At 46.2% G+C, this 14,091-nt stretch overlaps 1 protein-coding gene across 8 annotated transcripts in view; it reads left to right on the forward strand.

Moving 5' to 3' along the window:
* ST6GAL1 (ST6 beta-galactoside alpha-2,6-sialyltransferase 1) overlaps positions 1 to 14,091 on the forward strand; it is a 148,627-nt gene that overhangs the window by 9,273 nt on the left and 125,263 nt on the right. For 2 of the 8 annotated variants that reach the window (XM_063805250.1, XM_063805248.1), the window contains 2 exons: positions 2,518 to 2,597; positions 8,820 to 9,073. The exons of 2 other annotated variants lie outside the window; for them this stretch is intronic. The gene's annotated coding sequence lies outside the window, so the exon portion shown is untranslated. The remainder of the gene's footprint in view (positions 1 to 2,517; positions 2,598 to 8,819; positions 9,074 to 14,091) is intronic. 4 more of the 8 variants (XM_063805251.1, XM_063805252.1, XM_063805249.1 and 1 more) reach the window with 4 other exon arrangements.

The following is a 14,091-nucleotide window of genomic DNA, read 5'->3' on the forward strand; positions in this document are numbered from 1 at the left end:
TGTTAGCCCCTTCCCTCTGCTTTATGGATGAGGATGGGGGACCTAGAGAAGGTCCCAGTCCTTGGTAGCAGGCCCTCTCTCACACCCCGTCTATGGGAAGACAGGGTCCCTTTTCTACCTCTGACTTTGATGATTCTTGGTCTCCTCTAACTTGCTGTTACACCCAAGTAGGAATTTTTGACTCAAATAAAATAGGAAAGTCGATCCGATTTAGTAATCAAGTCAAAGTCCTCTCCTTAATCCACTGGGACACCCATTATTTCAAGACCTGGGCTGTGACTTGTTGTCTCTGGCTGTTGGTGGCTAGCTCTGTGACCTTGGACAAGTGCATGCCACCCTGGGTATGCCACCTCAGAGAATCAACTCTCAGCCCTGTGCAGCCCCTTCCAGCTCTGAGATTATCAAATGAAACATACATGTAAGACTGGGAGGCTTCTTCACATAAATAATAAATGAAATGGTTTTTTTTTTTAGAGTATTCAAATGGGGTAAAAAATTAACCCCTCAGCTTATGCCATTCCTCCCTCATTCCACTTCTCTTTGCAATGACTACTGTTTGCAGTTTGATGTCTGTCCTTCTAACCCCTTGGTACACATTTATATATGTATTTGTGGTTATATGCAAATACATTTTTAAAACTCAGTAGATGGATTATAATCAAACTTGTTCAACCTGTGGCGTGGGGGCCGCATGTAGCCCAGGATGGCTTTGAATGCGGCCCAACACAAATTCGTAAACTTTCTTTGAAAATTATGAGTTTTTTTGTGTTTTTCTTTTTTCTTTAATCTCATCAGCTATCATTAGTGTTAGTGTATTTTATGTGTGGCCCAAGATAATTCTTCCAGTGTGGGCCCAGGGAAGCCAAAAGATCGGACATTCCTGGCATTATGCTAGTCCATTTACAAACTTGCCTTGTTCATTTTACTGTGTGTATTGGAGGTCTTCCCATGTCAGTGTTTATTTTTTTTTCATAGCTGCACTGCATTCTATATTTTGAATGTGTTTACCTTACCAATCTTCTGTTGATGGACATTTATGTATTCCCATAAAAATATATTTCTAAGTGTTTTTAGACCTCAAACATATGGAGAGATGGTTGTAAATGTCAGTGGGTTAAATGAACCTAGTCCATCAAGTTCTGGAAAGGATGGTGAGAGAGTGGGCACAGAAACACTGGGGTCTGCACTCTGGAAAGCTGAATTGAAGGGCTCTCAGGAAGCTACCAAGAGGCTGTTTGCATGGAAGGTTATTTTTGGAGATAGCCTGCCTGGTTTGGTGTCCTCAGCTTCAAGTGCAAAAACTGAGCTGCGTCATCACGTTCCCCTCCCCCTCCCCCCATCCTTGGGCCTTCCAAGTTTGTTTCTGGTCTCAGGGTCAGGAACAGGACCTCGTGGGAGAACTGGCACTTAAGTGGTAGGGAGGGAGGAGAGAGAACTGAAGAAAAGGAGTGTTTGATCTCGGGCTCTGGAGGAGGAATTGTTACAGTTATATTGTACTTTGTCTGGTTGTTCAAACCTACTTGGAGTGTTATGCTTCCCTGGGTCCCCTCCAGAGAGTGATAAAATGATGCACACCCAGAAATCGGCTACTTGGATGACAGTGGCTTAGGACAACATATCGGAGGTGGAATAAATGTGGAAACTAGGACTTTCTAGTCTGCAAGAGATAAAAATAAGAGGCATCCTTTTCATGTGGAAGAAATCACACTTCATTACAGTCACACTGAGTGGCTGCTGCAGAGGGGAGAAGCAAGATGGGGGGGAAGTGAGGAGGGGAAGGAGTTGCAGGAAGACAAATAAGGAAGAACTGACTTAACGGAGCTACCCAACAATGGAACAAGCTATGTTACAAGGAAGCCACTGCCGTGTTATAAAGTGATCCAAGCAAAAGTTGCAAGTAGGCTGGGCACGGTGGCTCACGCCTATAATCCCAGCACTTTGGGAGGCCGAGGCAGGCGGATCATGAGGTCAGGAGATCGAGACCATCCTGGCTAACACAGTGAAACCCCGTCTCTACTAAAAATACAAAAAATTAGCCCGGCGTGGTGGTGGGTGCCTGTAGTCCCAGCTACTTGGGAGGCGGAGGCAGGAGAATGGCGTGAACCCAGGAGGCGGAGCTTGCAGTGAGCCGAGATCGTGCCACTGCACTCCATCCTGGGCGACAGAGCAAGACTCCATCTCAAAAAAAAAAAAAAAGTTGCAAGTAAACTTGTTTGCCATCAGAGGACTTCTGCATTGCAGAGGGGTTGACCTCAATGCCCACTTAGGCCCCCTCCAGCTTTGAGAGTCTGTGACTATGGGGCAAGAAGCAGAAAGGTGCAAACTAGAACTAAAGGGGTGGGACAAGTTATAGACAATGTAATGAAGTAGTTTTCACCTGCTCTGAAAAGGTGGAATAAGATGGAAGCCATCAAAGGAGGCTTAAGCCTTGTTTCCCTTGGATCTTGGCAACTCTCTCCCTGTTCTGTCCTTGGCTTCAGCTCCCTTTGACCTTGTATTCTTAAATTATTTCCACAGGAATAAATACCTTACATACACTTTAGACGATCAGGAAATCTGGCACCTGGAAAAGAACTGCATGTCCCAGGAGGATGGTTGTAAGTTTTTTTCATTGCAGTCTTTGTAAATCTGCATCCGTCTGTTGGTTGATGGAGTTTTCCTTAGTACAGTGCCGAGCTTCCAGCTTTAATTTTAGGAACGCTGTACCCTTTACAACCTCTCGATGGTCCTCTGTGCTGGAATTGAGGGCACCCACCGTGTTTAAGGCTGATCCCTCTCTTTCCTGCAAGTGAAGAAGAATGTTTTGACTTAAGTCTTAACCAAGTCTGGTGAAGGAAACGTGGCAAAATTTACCATCTTCTGGGCTTTTGCTGTGTGCCTGGCCCTGATTAGGCATGTTGTGTGTTCTCTCATCCAATCATCATAGGAAGATCTGCTGTGTCGGTATCATTAGCTCCATTTTGCAAATAAGAAAACCAAGCTTCAGAAAGGGCTAGAAACTCATCCAAAGTTTCAGGTGCCCACCACTACGCCCAGCTAATTTTTGTATTTTTAGTAGAGATGAGGTTTTGCCGTGTTGGCCAGGCTGGTCTCAAACTGCTCACCTCAGGTGATCCACCAGCCTCGGCCTCCCAAAGTGCTGGGATCACAGGTGTGAGCCACTGTGCCGGGACTGCAGTGCTCATTTTTAGAACATAGATCCAAATAATCCCCATAGTCTGTTGCTTCCAGAGCTTAGTTGAAGGCAGATATGCCCATATTAATTACAGTGTAGTGTGATAAATATTATGATTTGGGTGTGCACAGATGATGGGAAGAAGATCCAGTGAGTTTGGGAAAGATTTCTGGAAGAGGCAACACACAAGCTGTGTCTTAGAAAGTAGTAGCTGTTAGCCTCTGGGAAATGAGCATTTTTGAGGCAGGGGAAGGCTGCAGGAGCAAAGATTTGAGGGTGAGAAATGGCTCATTGTATATGTCAGGGAAACACTAGCAGGTTGATATTCCTGGAGAGAAATGCATGAGGCATGAAGTGGCGGGACTTGAGGCTGAAACCATTACATGCGTTATTTAATAGAATTTTCATAACACTGCATACACTATTATTATCTCAATTTTTTATTTATTTATTTTTTTTAGACGGAGTCTCGCTTTGTTGCTCAGGCTGGAGTGCAGTGGGGCGATCTCGGCTCACTGCAACCTCCGCCTCCCGGGTTCAAGCCATTCTCCTGTCTCAGCCTCCTGAGTAGCTGGGATTACAGGTACACACTACCATGCCTGGCTAATTTTTGTATTTTTAGTAGACGTGGGGTTTCACCATGTTGGTCAGGCTGGTCTCAAACTCCTGACCTCGTGATCCGCCCGCCTCAGCCTCCCAAAGTGCTGGATTGCAGGCATGAGCCACCATGCCCAGCCTATTATCTCAAATTAATAGGCGAGGAAACAAAGGTTGAACTAGATTCAGTGACTTGCTCAAAGTCAGACCGTGAGTGTGTTGAGTTGCGTGGTCTTGAACATAGGCCTGCTTGCCTCCAGAGCCCATGTCTCAGCCTCCACTTCAGTGCCTGCAGAGGCAGGCTGTGAAGGTCTGGCTTGCTGGCTAAGACGATTGTTCCCTCTCTTTTAATGTTTCAAGGACAACATCCTTTGCCGAATCCTCTTCTTTCAACCTGCCTCATGGTGTTACCCAACTTTTTGTTAAATTGGGACTAGTGGGTCTGATGTTGACAGGTTTTCTGAGTCTTGGTTCTAGGGTTCACTTTCCTTTTTATCCAGCCAATCAGTAATCCAGAAGTCTTCAAATAAAATCTTTATGTGCCCAACCATGTGTGAAGAGGGAGAAGATTCATCTCGTTTCTCAAAAGATCCAGGTTTATTTGTGAGCCCAGGTAGTGCCTGCGAATCCTTTAGTTTGGAGAAACCCTTTGGGGACTGGAACAGGAACAATCACAGCTGGCTGGAGGAATGTGGGGTAATGGGCCTTGAGCTGTCCCTTTAAGGATGAGTAGGAGTTGGGAAGGTGGAGGGCATAACATATGAGCAAAATTATTGTCTCACTTAATGGTGAATGGGACATCTTTTGCCTATTCTCCCCATCCTCCAAGATAATTCCTGGGTTAGAGTTGGCTCTTGGGTAGGAGAGGCAGTATGGGGAATTCATTCATGCAAAATCAAGATTATTGAAAACTAATTAATTGGATCCCAAAGACAAGATGATGAAACTACTCAATGAAATAAAAAAGGTAATTACAGAGCCAAGGAAGACATTGAGGATAAAAACAATGTCATTACAGAAAAAGTTACCAGGAAACATCACAGAATCTGTTGAAAATTAAATTGCTAACAGAGAAGGAAGGCTTGAGGAAAATCACAGCCTATGCTGAGAAAAAAGATAAAGCACTTAAATCAAAGATCTAAAGATCATACAAAGGTGGGCCTTCAAAAGGGTAATTGGAGAGTCTGCGGAGGCACGCGTCGCTTTTGCTCATATTCCATTGGCCAAGACTTAGTCACATAGATAGACACACCTGGCTGTAAGTAACTCTGGGAAAAAGTCTCCAGCTGAGAGGCCATATGGCTTCTTAAAACTCAGTTTTGGGGAAAGCTTTCTACTACTGAAAGGAGAACCTGGATATTGGGATCAACTAGTATCTGCTTTAAGGGAAGTCATGTTGGTCTCAGACATGACTGAACAGGTTTACAGAGGCCAGGTGAGGTGGCTCATGCCTAAAATCCTAGCACTTTGGGAGGCAGAAGCCTGCGGATCGCTTGAGGCCAGAAGTTTGAGACCAGCTTGGGCAACATAGCGAGACCCTAATGAAAATCATCAGCTGGGTGTGGTAGTGCATGCCTGTAGTCCTAGCTACTTGGAAGACTGATGTGGGAGGATCCCTTGCCCAGGAGCTCGGGGCTGCAGTGAGCTATGATTGTGCCACTGTGCTCTGGGCTGGGTGAAAGAGCAAGACCCTGTCTCTATTTAAAAAAAAAAAAAAAAATTGTTTACAGAGTTCGGGGGCAAAGGCAATCAGACTGAAGAATTTTACACTCAAATTACTTTGCAAGTATGTCAGGCAGACATCCTCACACTTGCAAGAATTTAGGGAATCTAGCACTGAAGAGGCCTTCTCAGGAAACCCACTTGAGGAAGAAAAAGATTAATTGACAAACATACTTAGAAGGCATAGTGGAAGGTCAATTGGTGAACTCTTAATCCGTTCAAATAGAGAAGCAAAGCTAAGCAGGGGCAGGGATGGGCAGTGAGGACTAAGGAACAGAATGTGAGGAAGTAGAAAGAATATACCAGAAATAGGGGGTTAGGGGAGACGTGAGGAGATGTTAAGTGCTAACTTTAATTAGAAGTGTACCTTTTCCGGCTGGGCACGGTGGCTCATGCCTGTAATCCCAGCACTTTGGGAGGCCAAGGTGGGTGGATCACGAGATCAGGAGATCGAGACCATCCTGGCTAACACAGTGAAACCCTGTTTCTACCAAAAAAAAAAAAATACAAAAAAATTAGCCAGGCGTGGTGGTGGGCACCTGCAGTCTCAGCTACTTGGGAGGCTGAGGCAGGAGAATGGTGTGAACCTGGGAGGCGGAGCTTGCAGTGAGCCGAGATCGCGCCACTGCACTCCAGCTTGGGTGACAGAGCAAGACTCCGTCAAAAAAAAAAAAAAAAAAGAAGGGTACCTTTTCTGGCCAGGCGCGGTGGCTCATGCCTGTAATCCCAGCACTTTGGGAGGCCAAGCGGGTGGATCACCTGAGGTCAGGAGTTAGAGCCCAGCCTAACCAACATGGTGAAACCCCGTCTCTACGAAAAATACAAAAATTAGTTTGTACTGGGCATGGTGGCGGGCGCCTGTAATCTCGGCTGCTTGGTGGGGCTGAGGCAGAAGAATGGCTTGAACCCAGGAAGCGGAGGTTGCAGTGAGCTGAGGTCGTGCCACTCTAGCCTGGGCGACACAGTGAGATTCCATTTCAAAAAAAAAAAGTGTTCCTTTTCCTTATAAGATAAAATAATAAAATTAGCTATTTTATTTTACTTTTAAAAAACTTATTATTTTTTGAGACAGTGTCTCATTCTGTCACCTAGGCTGGAGTGCAGTGGCGCGGTCACTGCTCACTGTAGACTCGATCTCCCGGGTTCAAGTGATCCTCCCGCCGGCCTCCTAAAGTGTTGGGATTACGGGTCTAAGCCACTGCTCCTGACCCAAAACAGCTATTGTGTAAAGCAATCCCCATCTATCCTTTCACGCATGCTTTCTTCCATCTTTCACACTTCTATCCATATACAGATATAGAGACTTGAGGAATGATACTAATTCATTCATTTTTTCCTGGATAGAGGGCTCTTGGGTGATTTTTAGCTCTATATAGTTTCGCATATTGATTGACATTTTATAAATAATGAACTAGTCTTACTTAAATCAGACCACTGAAGCTATTCCGAAAGGCACCATTAAAAACTGGTTCCTGGGGAGTGAAGAGTGGGAGCGGAGATACAGATGGATGAACACTGTGGGGGATTTGAGAGTCAGTTATGCAAACACCTCACTCTAGGCAGAACAAAATATGTTATCAATCAGATGGACAGCTGGGGATTGGGGCCCACACGACAATGGAAAAGGTTTCACCCAGGAGACCGATGGAGTTTTGATAGGTGGAGAATGGGAGAAAGGACCTTTCTGGCCTGGGGGCAGCAGGAACACAGGCCTGGGGATGAAGGGGCGTGGCATGTCTGGGGTTACTGGGAGCAGTTTGTTGGTGGTTCGTGGTTGGAGAAGCAAGGATGAAGGAAAACATGGCGGCTGTTCATACAGCGTCCACAGCACACCAGATACTACACGTAGATATCTCTAGGTTGCCCAACAACCCTATAGCACAGGTACAATTATCTCTACTGTACACATGAGGGAACTGAAGTTAAGGGTGAGAGATCTGTGCTTGCTTCAGCAGCACATACACGAAAAGTGCAATGGTACAGAGAAGGTGAGCATTAAAAAATAGTGATGTTTATCTGCCCAGAGTCGCATGGTGGTGAGACTGATTTGAGCTCCCTGTGCTGCCTGCACAGCCATGCCCATGGTTTTTCTATTGTGCTATGATTTGTGGTGCACAGAGACCGGAATCAGCCACCTTTATGAAACACAAAATGTAAAAATTATTGTATAGGTAAATATTTTATAAGTAAGTCTATTTTATACATTTACGTTTATGTTTAGATTTGTATTTATTATTATTTACGTTTACCTATAAAATAAAACATGTTTTAGATGTAAATTTTGTAGGTAAATTTTTAGGTAAATATGAGAGCCTACATTATGGTCCAGACTCCACCATCCAGCAGCCGTGTGGCCCCAGGCTACTTAATCAGAACCCTAATTTCCTTGCCTATAGAAGGGGATAATAATTGTGCCACTGCCTAGCCTGAGATTAGTTTTTATGTTCAAATTAGATCATAGACGTTAAGGATGAGACAGTTTGAAAGAGGCACACAGAAGGGTTTGTTATTGCGGACACGCCCCTTGCTCTGCTGAGAGCATACATCTGTTCAAGCACCCACAGGTGTCTGTGAAAATGTTCACAGTCATAGACACAGCCCCTACAGGGTTGACACAAACAACCTGGTCAACAGGCAAGAAACTGCTTCCCTGACTCAGTTAACCAGCTAGAGGCTGTAATGAAAGGCAGCAGAGAGTGAGGGAGGGAGGAGGCAGGGAGTGTGTCTGGCTCTCTCCCTGCCTGGGTGAGAGACCGCTCCTGCCTGCCTTCCTGGTTGCTGGGGAATTTCTGGGCCAGAGTTATGTCGGGATGGCTGTCAACAGCTTGGTGAGGGTGGAGGAGGCTGTTCCAGACGTGCCAAGCTACAGGAATGAATGTGGAGCTGCCACGCCGGCAGGCCCTGCCGTGTCTGGTAGACGCCAGTGGTCTGAAAGAGGGACCAGGAAGGATAGGGTTGTCAGGGGACTTCGGTGGCCAGCTTTATTCTCCAGAAGTACCGATGAGGACAAAGCAAGGCCCTGGCCTCAAAGAAATTGGGCTTCTGACAACACTCTTCAAACTGGGCGGGCAGCCAGACCTCTGCTCTGAGCTAGTGTGGCTGGAGGCACCTGACGTTTGCTCCGGGAAGGATCAGGATGGTTGTAGGGTGTGGGCTGGGGCCTGGTATGCTCTTGGGGGTTCAGAAACTCCATTGTGTGTGTGTGTGTGTGTGTGTGTGTGTGTATGGTCGTTGGAGAGAGACCCAGGCTATTCCATATCGCTGAAGAGATCCGTTTCTTCCTTATCTCACTGGTCTCTCTGCTATACCAACACCTTTGGCTCAGCCTCAGCTCCAGCCAGCCTCAGTTCCGGAGGACCCCCCTCAAATTCATGGCCCACAAAGGAGAGAGAAGACCTCTGATCTCTTGTGCCACGCTCACTATGCTATGTGAAATTTGCTATGTTAGACCGTGATGTCCTGGATGGTGGGAATGATGACTGGTTTCTCTGCACAGCCCTGGGCCCAGTATCCTGCCCAGCCCTTAGGAGTCCTCATGGAATGAGCTCAGCCCCCCGATGCTCCTGTTTGTCCACTGAGGTAAGAACACTTCCAGCCACCAGTGAGTTGAGTGGGTGTTCTCTTGGTAAGATCAAGGTGTGAGAGCAGGCAGTGGATTTGCAGTAGCCCGTGGTGGGAAGCCCGTGAGGCTGTAATGGGCCCTCCTGCTCCACCAGAGAGTCATTTTTCCTACCTACCAATTCTAGCCTTGGAAATAAAAGCCAAGCAGGTGGGTGAAAGAGGGAAAATACTCTGGGATGGTTCATGGATCTGAGCCCTGGAGGAGAGTCAAGCTTGGGACCTTGTTCTTCTTGTCTTATCCTTTTGGGAACCAGGGTCATAGGAATTTGTTCCAGGTGAGAGAGGGAAGAAGGCAGCTAGGGAGCTGTGACGCGGCAGCCAGGCTGAGTTATCAGTTACCTAAGAGCCTGCCTCAGGGATTGCCTTTGTGGACTGCACAGTGCCGGTGCCGGGAGGAGGCTGGCCTTGGGCCTGAGCTGGAGGTGGTGGCTGACAGTGTGAGGAATGAATCCCCAGAAGATGATTCCTGCCAGAGGGCTTGTGACGGCTCCTTTTTTGCTTTTCACAATGAACATCTTATTCTGGGCTGCAAATTTGGATGAGGGGAAAAAAACTGGCCAGGAGGAGATGAACCAAAGGCGTCTCACAGGGAATCCTTCTGTACTTGAAGAGTCCTGCCCTTGTCTCCCCAGCCAGATCCAGTGACTCACAGTAGGAGGGCTTGGAGGCAACTCACTGCCTTCCCTGTTAACTACCATTTGCAATGTCACCTTCCTCAGAAAGACCTTATCATTCGGAAAAAAAACCACACGCTTTGTAGCCAGACAGACTCGGGTTTAAATTCCAGATATGCCACTTCTCAGGTGTGCAAGCTTGGCAGCTTGGCCTCTCTGGTCCTCAGTTTCCCGTCTTAGTCTATATTCATCCTTTCTGCCTTGTAGCATTGGTATGAGTCCTAGAGGTAGTGCCTAACCTAGTTTTGGGCACATGGTTGGAGACCAATAAATCGTGGTTATTTTTAATATCACAGCACATGTGAACGGTTATTCTCAGTTATTGTCCACCTGATGGGCCACTTTGCTAGGGGCTGTGAATAGAAAGAGAAATGAGATACAGCCTCTCCCTGGAGGAGCTCTCCGTCTAGGAGGAGAGCCAGGTCTGTGGAAGGGGGCACAAAGGAAAGCAAGTTGCACAGGTTGTGGAGGGAGCTGGAGGCAGGGGCAGAGAAGGCCAGAAAAAGAGATGATATCCTCAAAGGCTTTAAAAGAATGAAGAAGAATCTGCCAGGCAGTTGGGGCGGGGGCGGCATTGGATCCACTCATAAGGGAGGGCAGAGCTAACAGTGGAGGCTCCCTGGACAGGTGAGCCCTCGGGCTTCCCCTCTCTGCTGGCATTTGATCCTACTCAGTTTGGGTCAGGATAGAGTCTGCAGTCGTTTTCCAGCAGGTGGTTTTACATGGGCAGGAATCCAGCCAGGCCTGACTGGGGGAGAGAGGGTGTTGAGGTGGCACTTGTCATCCCAGTGATCTCTCCATAGGTATCTGGGCTCCAGGCTTAGGGCTAGGAGCAGGAGTGGGCCTCCTCAGAGGGAGTGGGACAGATTACCAGGCAGGAACTGCAAAGGCAGAGCTCACTAAAGTGCAGGCTCCAGGTCATGTGGATGGAGGGGCTTCACAAAATGGTACAAAACGGTTGTTATCAAATTCAGACAGCAGGTAGGTGGGAGGAGGGGTGACCTGTGACTTCTGTGATTTCTGGGAAGTCCAGTGACCCTTTGTGCAGTGCTCAGTGTCAAATAAAAAGAACCGGAGAAGACCACCTTGATAGTTAAGGATATACATTTGTGGTTTTAGTTATTCACAAATGACTCTAAAGTTCTGTGATATGATATGATTGGGTGAATCATTTGGATGAGATAAAAACAGGATTTTATTTGCTGCATGCATGTTGTGTGTCACTTAGGTGGTGATAAAAACCAACGTAGAAGCTTTCATTTACTGAACTCTTACCATGTCTGGGCATGCTATATGCTTTACAAGTATCTCATTTAGCCCTGGCTAAATCCAGCTCTTTGAACACCATACCTACTCCACAAATCTGAGTGTGACTGTAGAAAAGCATAGTGTCATCCTGAATGGTCCCACTCTAATTCTTTTTTGTTTATTTTTTTTGAGACAGAGTTTTGTTTTTGTCGCCCAGGCTGCAGTGCTATGGCGTGATCTCGGTTCACTGCGTGCAGCCTCTGCCTCCTGGGTTCAAGCGATTCTCCTGCCTCAGCTTCAGGCACCTGCCAACATGACCCGCTCATTTTTTGTATTTTTAGTAGAGATAGGGTTTCACCATGTTGGTCAGGCTGGTCTCGAACTCCTGACCTCAGGCAATCTGCCCACATTGGCCTCCCAAAGTGCTGGGATTACAGGCATGAGCCACTGCGCCCGGCCGTAATTCTTGGCCATGACTCTTAAGGGGACATTGGTGTTGTAGGCCATGTCGCTTCATTTTGTTGGTCCATTGGTTCTCAACCCTGGCTGTCATTAGTGTTACTGGTGGGAATTATAACACGTATTGCTGCCTGAATTCCTCTCAAACTAACGAAATCAAAGTCTTTGTGAGGTTGACCTGGGCACCAGTATCTCTTTGTTAACCTGTGCTGTTAATTCCAATGAATGATAGTTGAGAAGCATGACCATTCCTCTGTCATCTAGATGACTGTTTCGCACCTTTTTCTCTCTCTTCAGGCCTCTAACACCTTCCCTATCCATACTCTCAGTTGATAACCTTGTTTTAAACTTACCTGAAAAAATAATGGCAGTCGGAGGAAAACTTTCATACCTTTTGTCTTAGTCCATTCAGGCTGTGATAACAAAATACCGTAAACAGGGTGGTTTATAAACAAAAGAAATGTGTTGCTCATAGTTCTGGAGGCTGGGAAGTCGAAGTTGAAGGCACCAGCAGATTCGGCATCTGGTGAGAGCTTGCTTCCTAATTTATGGATGGTGCTTTTTCACCGTGTCCTCACGTGCTAACAGGGCTCACTAGCTCTCCAGAGCCTCTTTTATAAGGGTACTACTGTATGAGTCCATGTTGCATTGCTGTAAAGGAAAACCTGAGACTGAGTAATTTATAAAGAAAAGAGGTTTATTTGGCTCATGATTCTGCAGGCTGTACAGGCATGGCACGGGCATCATCTTCTGGTGAGGCTTCAGGAAGCTTTTACTCACGGCAGGAGGTGAAAAGGGAGGGGGTGTGCCAATTGTTATGCTCCTGGAGAGAGTTGTCTGCATTTGCACCCTGCACTCCCTCTTCTCTCATTCTCATTTAAACTCAACATGATCAGTCTTTTGTACCCATCACACCACCAAAACCATACCGGTCAGGCTCACCAGTATCCTCTCTTGCCAAATCCAGTGGTCAGATATCAGTCCCTATCTTGACGGATCAGCAACGTTTGATACAATTGACCATTCCATCCTCCTTGAAATAGTTTCTTCTCTTGGCTTCTGGAACATCACTGTCTTTGCTTTTCCTCTTCTCTCACTAGGTTCTCCTTCTCAGTTCCTTTTGTTGGCTCATTTTCTTTTCTTTTCTTTTTTTTTTTTGAGATGGAGTCTCACTCTCTTACCCAGGCTGGAGTGCAGTGGCGCGATCTCAGCTCACTGCAACCTCCGCCTCCCGGGTTCAAGCGCTTCTCTGTTGGCTCATTTTCACTTGGTCACTGTGGAGTGCCTCCGGGAGTGGCCCTTGGACTTGGCCTCTTCTCTGTCTCCTCATGCCCTGGCCATCTCATATCATCAATTTCCTGACAACCCTCAATTTATGTTTCCAACCCACACCTTTCCCCTGAGTTCCATGCTCAGATATTCAACCATCTACTTGACAAGTTTCCTTAGACATCTAATATACATCTCAAATATGACAAGCCCAAAATCGAACTGTTGCTTTTCTCCCTAAAAGAGCCATCCTCATTTCAGTGGACAACAATTTCATCTTTCCATCTTTTAGGGCTTAAACTCTGGAGTCATTCTAAATTCTCTTTCTCTTACGCTGCACACACTCTGTTAGCAAACCATGTCAGCTGTGCTTTCACAATAAATTAAGAAACAACTACTTACTCAATTCATCAAATTCATGTTGGTCCAGGACAGAAGACCTGTTCTTTCTCTTAGAATCGTTTCATAACTGAGCCTCCTGCTTGTAGTCTTGCTCCTGTGGTATGTTCTCAAAACAGTAACCAGAGTGATCATTTTAAAAGCTGTAGTGATGTGTCATTCTTCCGCCCAAAAACCAGGAAAGGCTTCCTCTTTTACTCAGAGCTTAGAAAGGCCTACAGGATTCTGTGTGACCCAGCCTTCAGACCCTGCAGACTTCATCTCCTGCTCTTTTCCACCGCTTCATTCTGCTTCACCTCACTGAGCCTACTCCTCAGATATAAAGCACACTTTGGTCTCAGAGCCTTTCCACTGCTTCCTCCAGGCAGGACACCTTCCTTCATGTATCCTATTGTTTTCGTCTCTTCTTCAGGTTTCTATTTAGATGTCACCTTGTCAAACAGGCCATTTGACAGCCTTATATAAGATTATAATCTCCTGCCTGTCTCCTCCCACCGTCATACTTGGCTCTCTCCCTTTTATCCTTCCTCGTTGCTCTTCAATAGCGTAGGTGGCCATCAGAGTTACTACCCTGTGTCTTTTCTCACTAGGAACTTGCTTCCATGAGGGCAAGGATGTTATCTCTTTTGCTCACAGCTATTTCTTTAGGACCCAGAGCAATGCCTCAGGTATCATAGGCATAATCCACATTTGTTGGCTGAATTTAACAAAATCCTCGCAATGACATTTCAAAATTAGTTGGAATAACCCAAAATTTATACATGAAGAAACTGAGACACAGAGAGGTGTTTTTTTTTTTTTTTTTAATTTAATTTTATTTTAAGTTCCAGGATACATGTGTAGGATGTGCAGGTTTGTTACATAGGTAAACATGGGCCATGGTGGTTTGCTGCCCCTATCAACCCATCACCTAGGTATTAAGCCCCA

This window comes from Pan troglodytes, chromosome 2 (genome assembly GCF_028858775.2).
Source record: "Pan troglodytes isolate AG18354 chromosome 2, NHGRI_mPanTro3-v2.0_pri, whole genome shotgun sequence".
In the NCBI taxonomy this organism is placed as follows: domain Eukaryota; kingdom Metazoa; phylum Chordata; class Mammalia; order Primates; family Hominidae; genus Pan; species Pan troglodytes.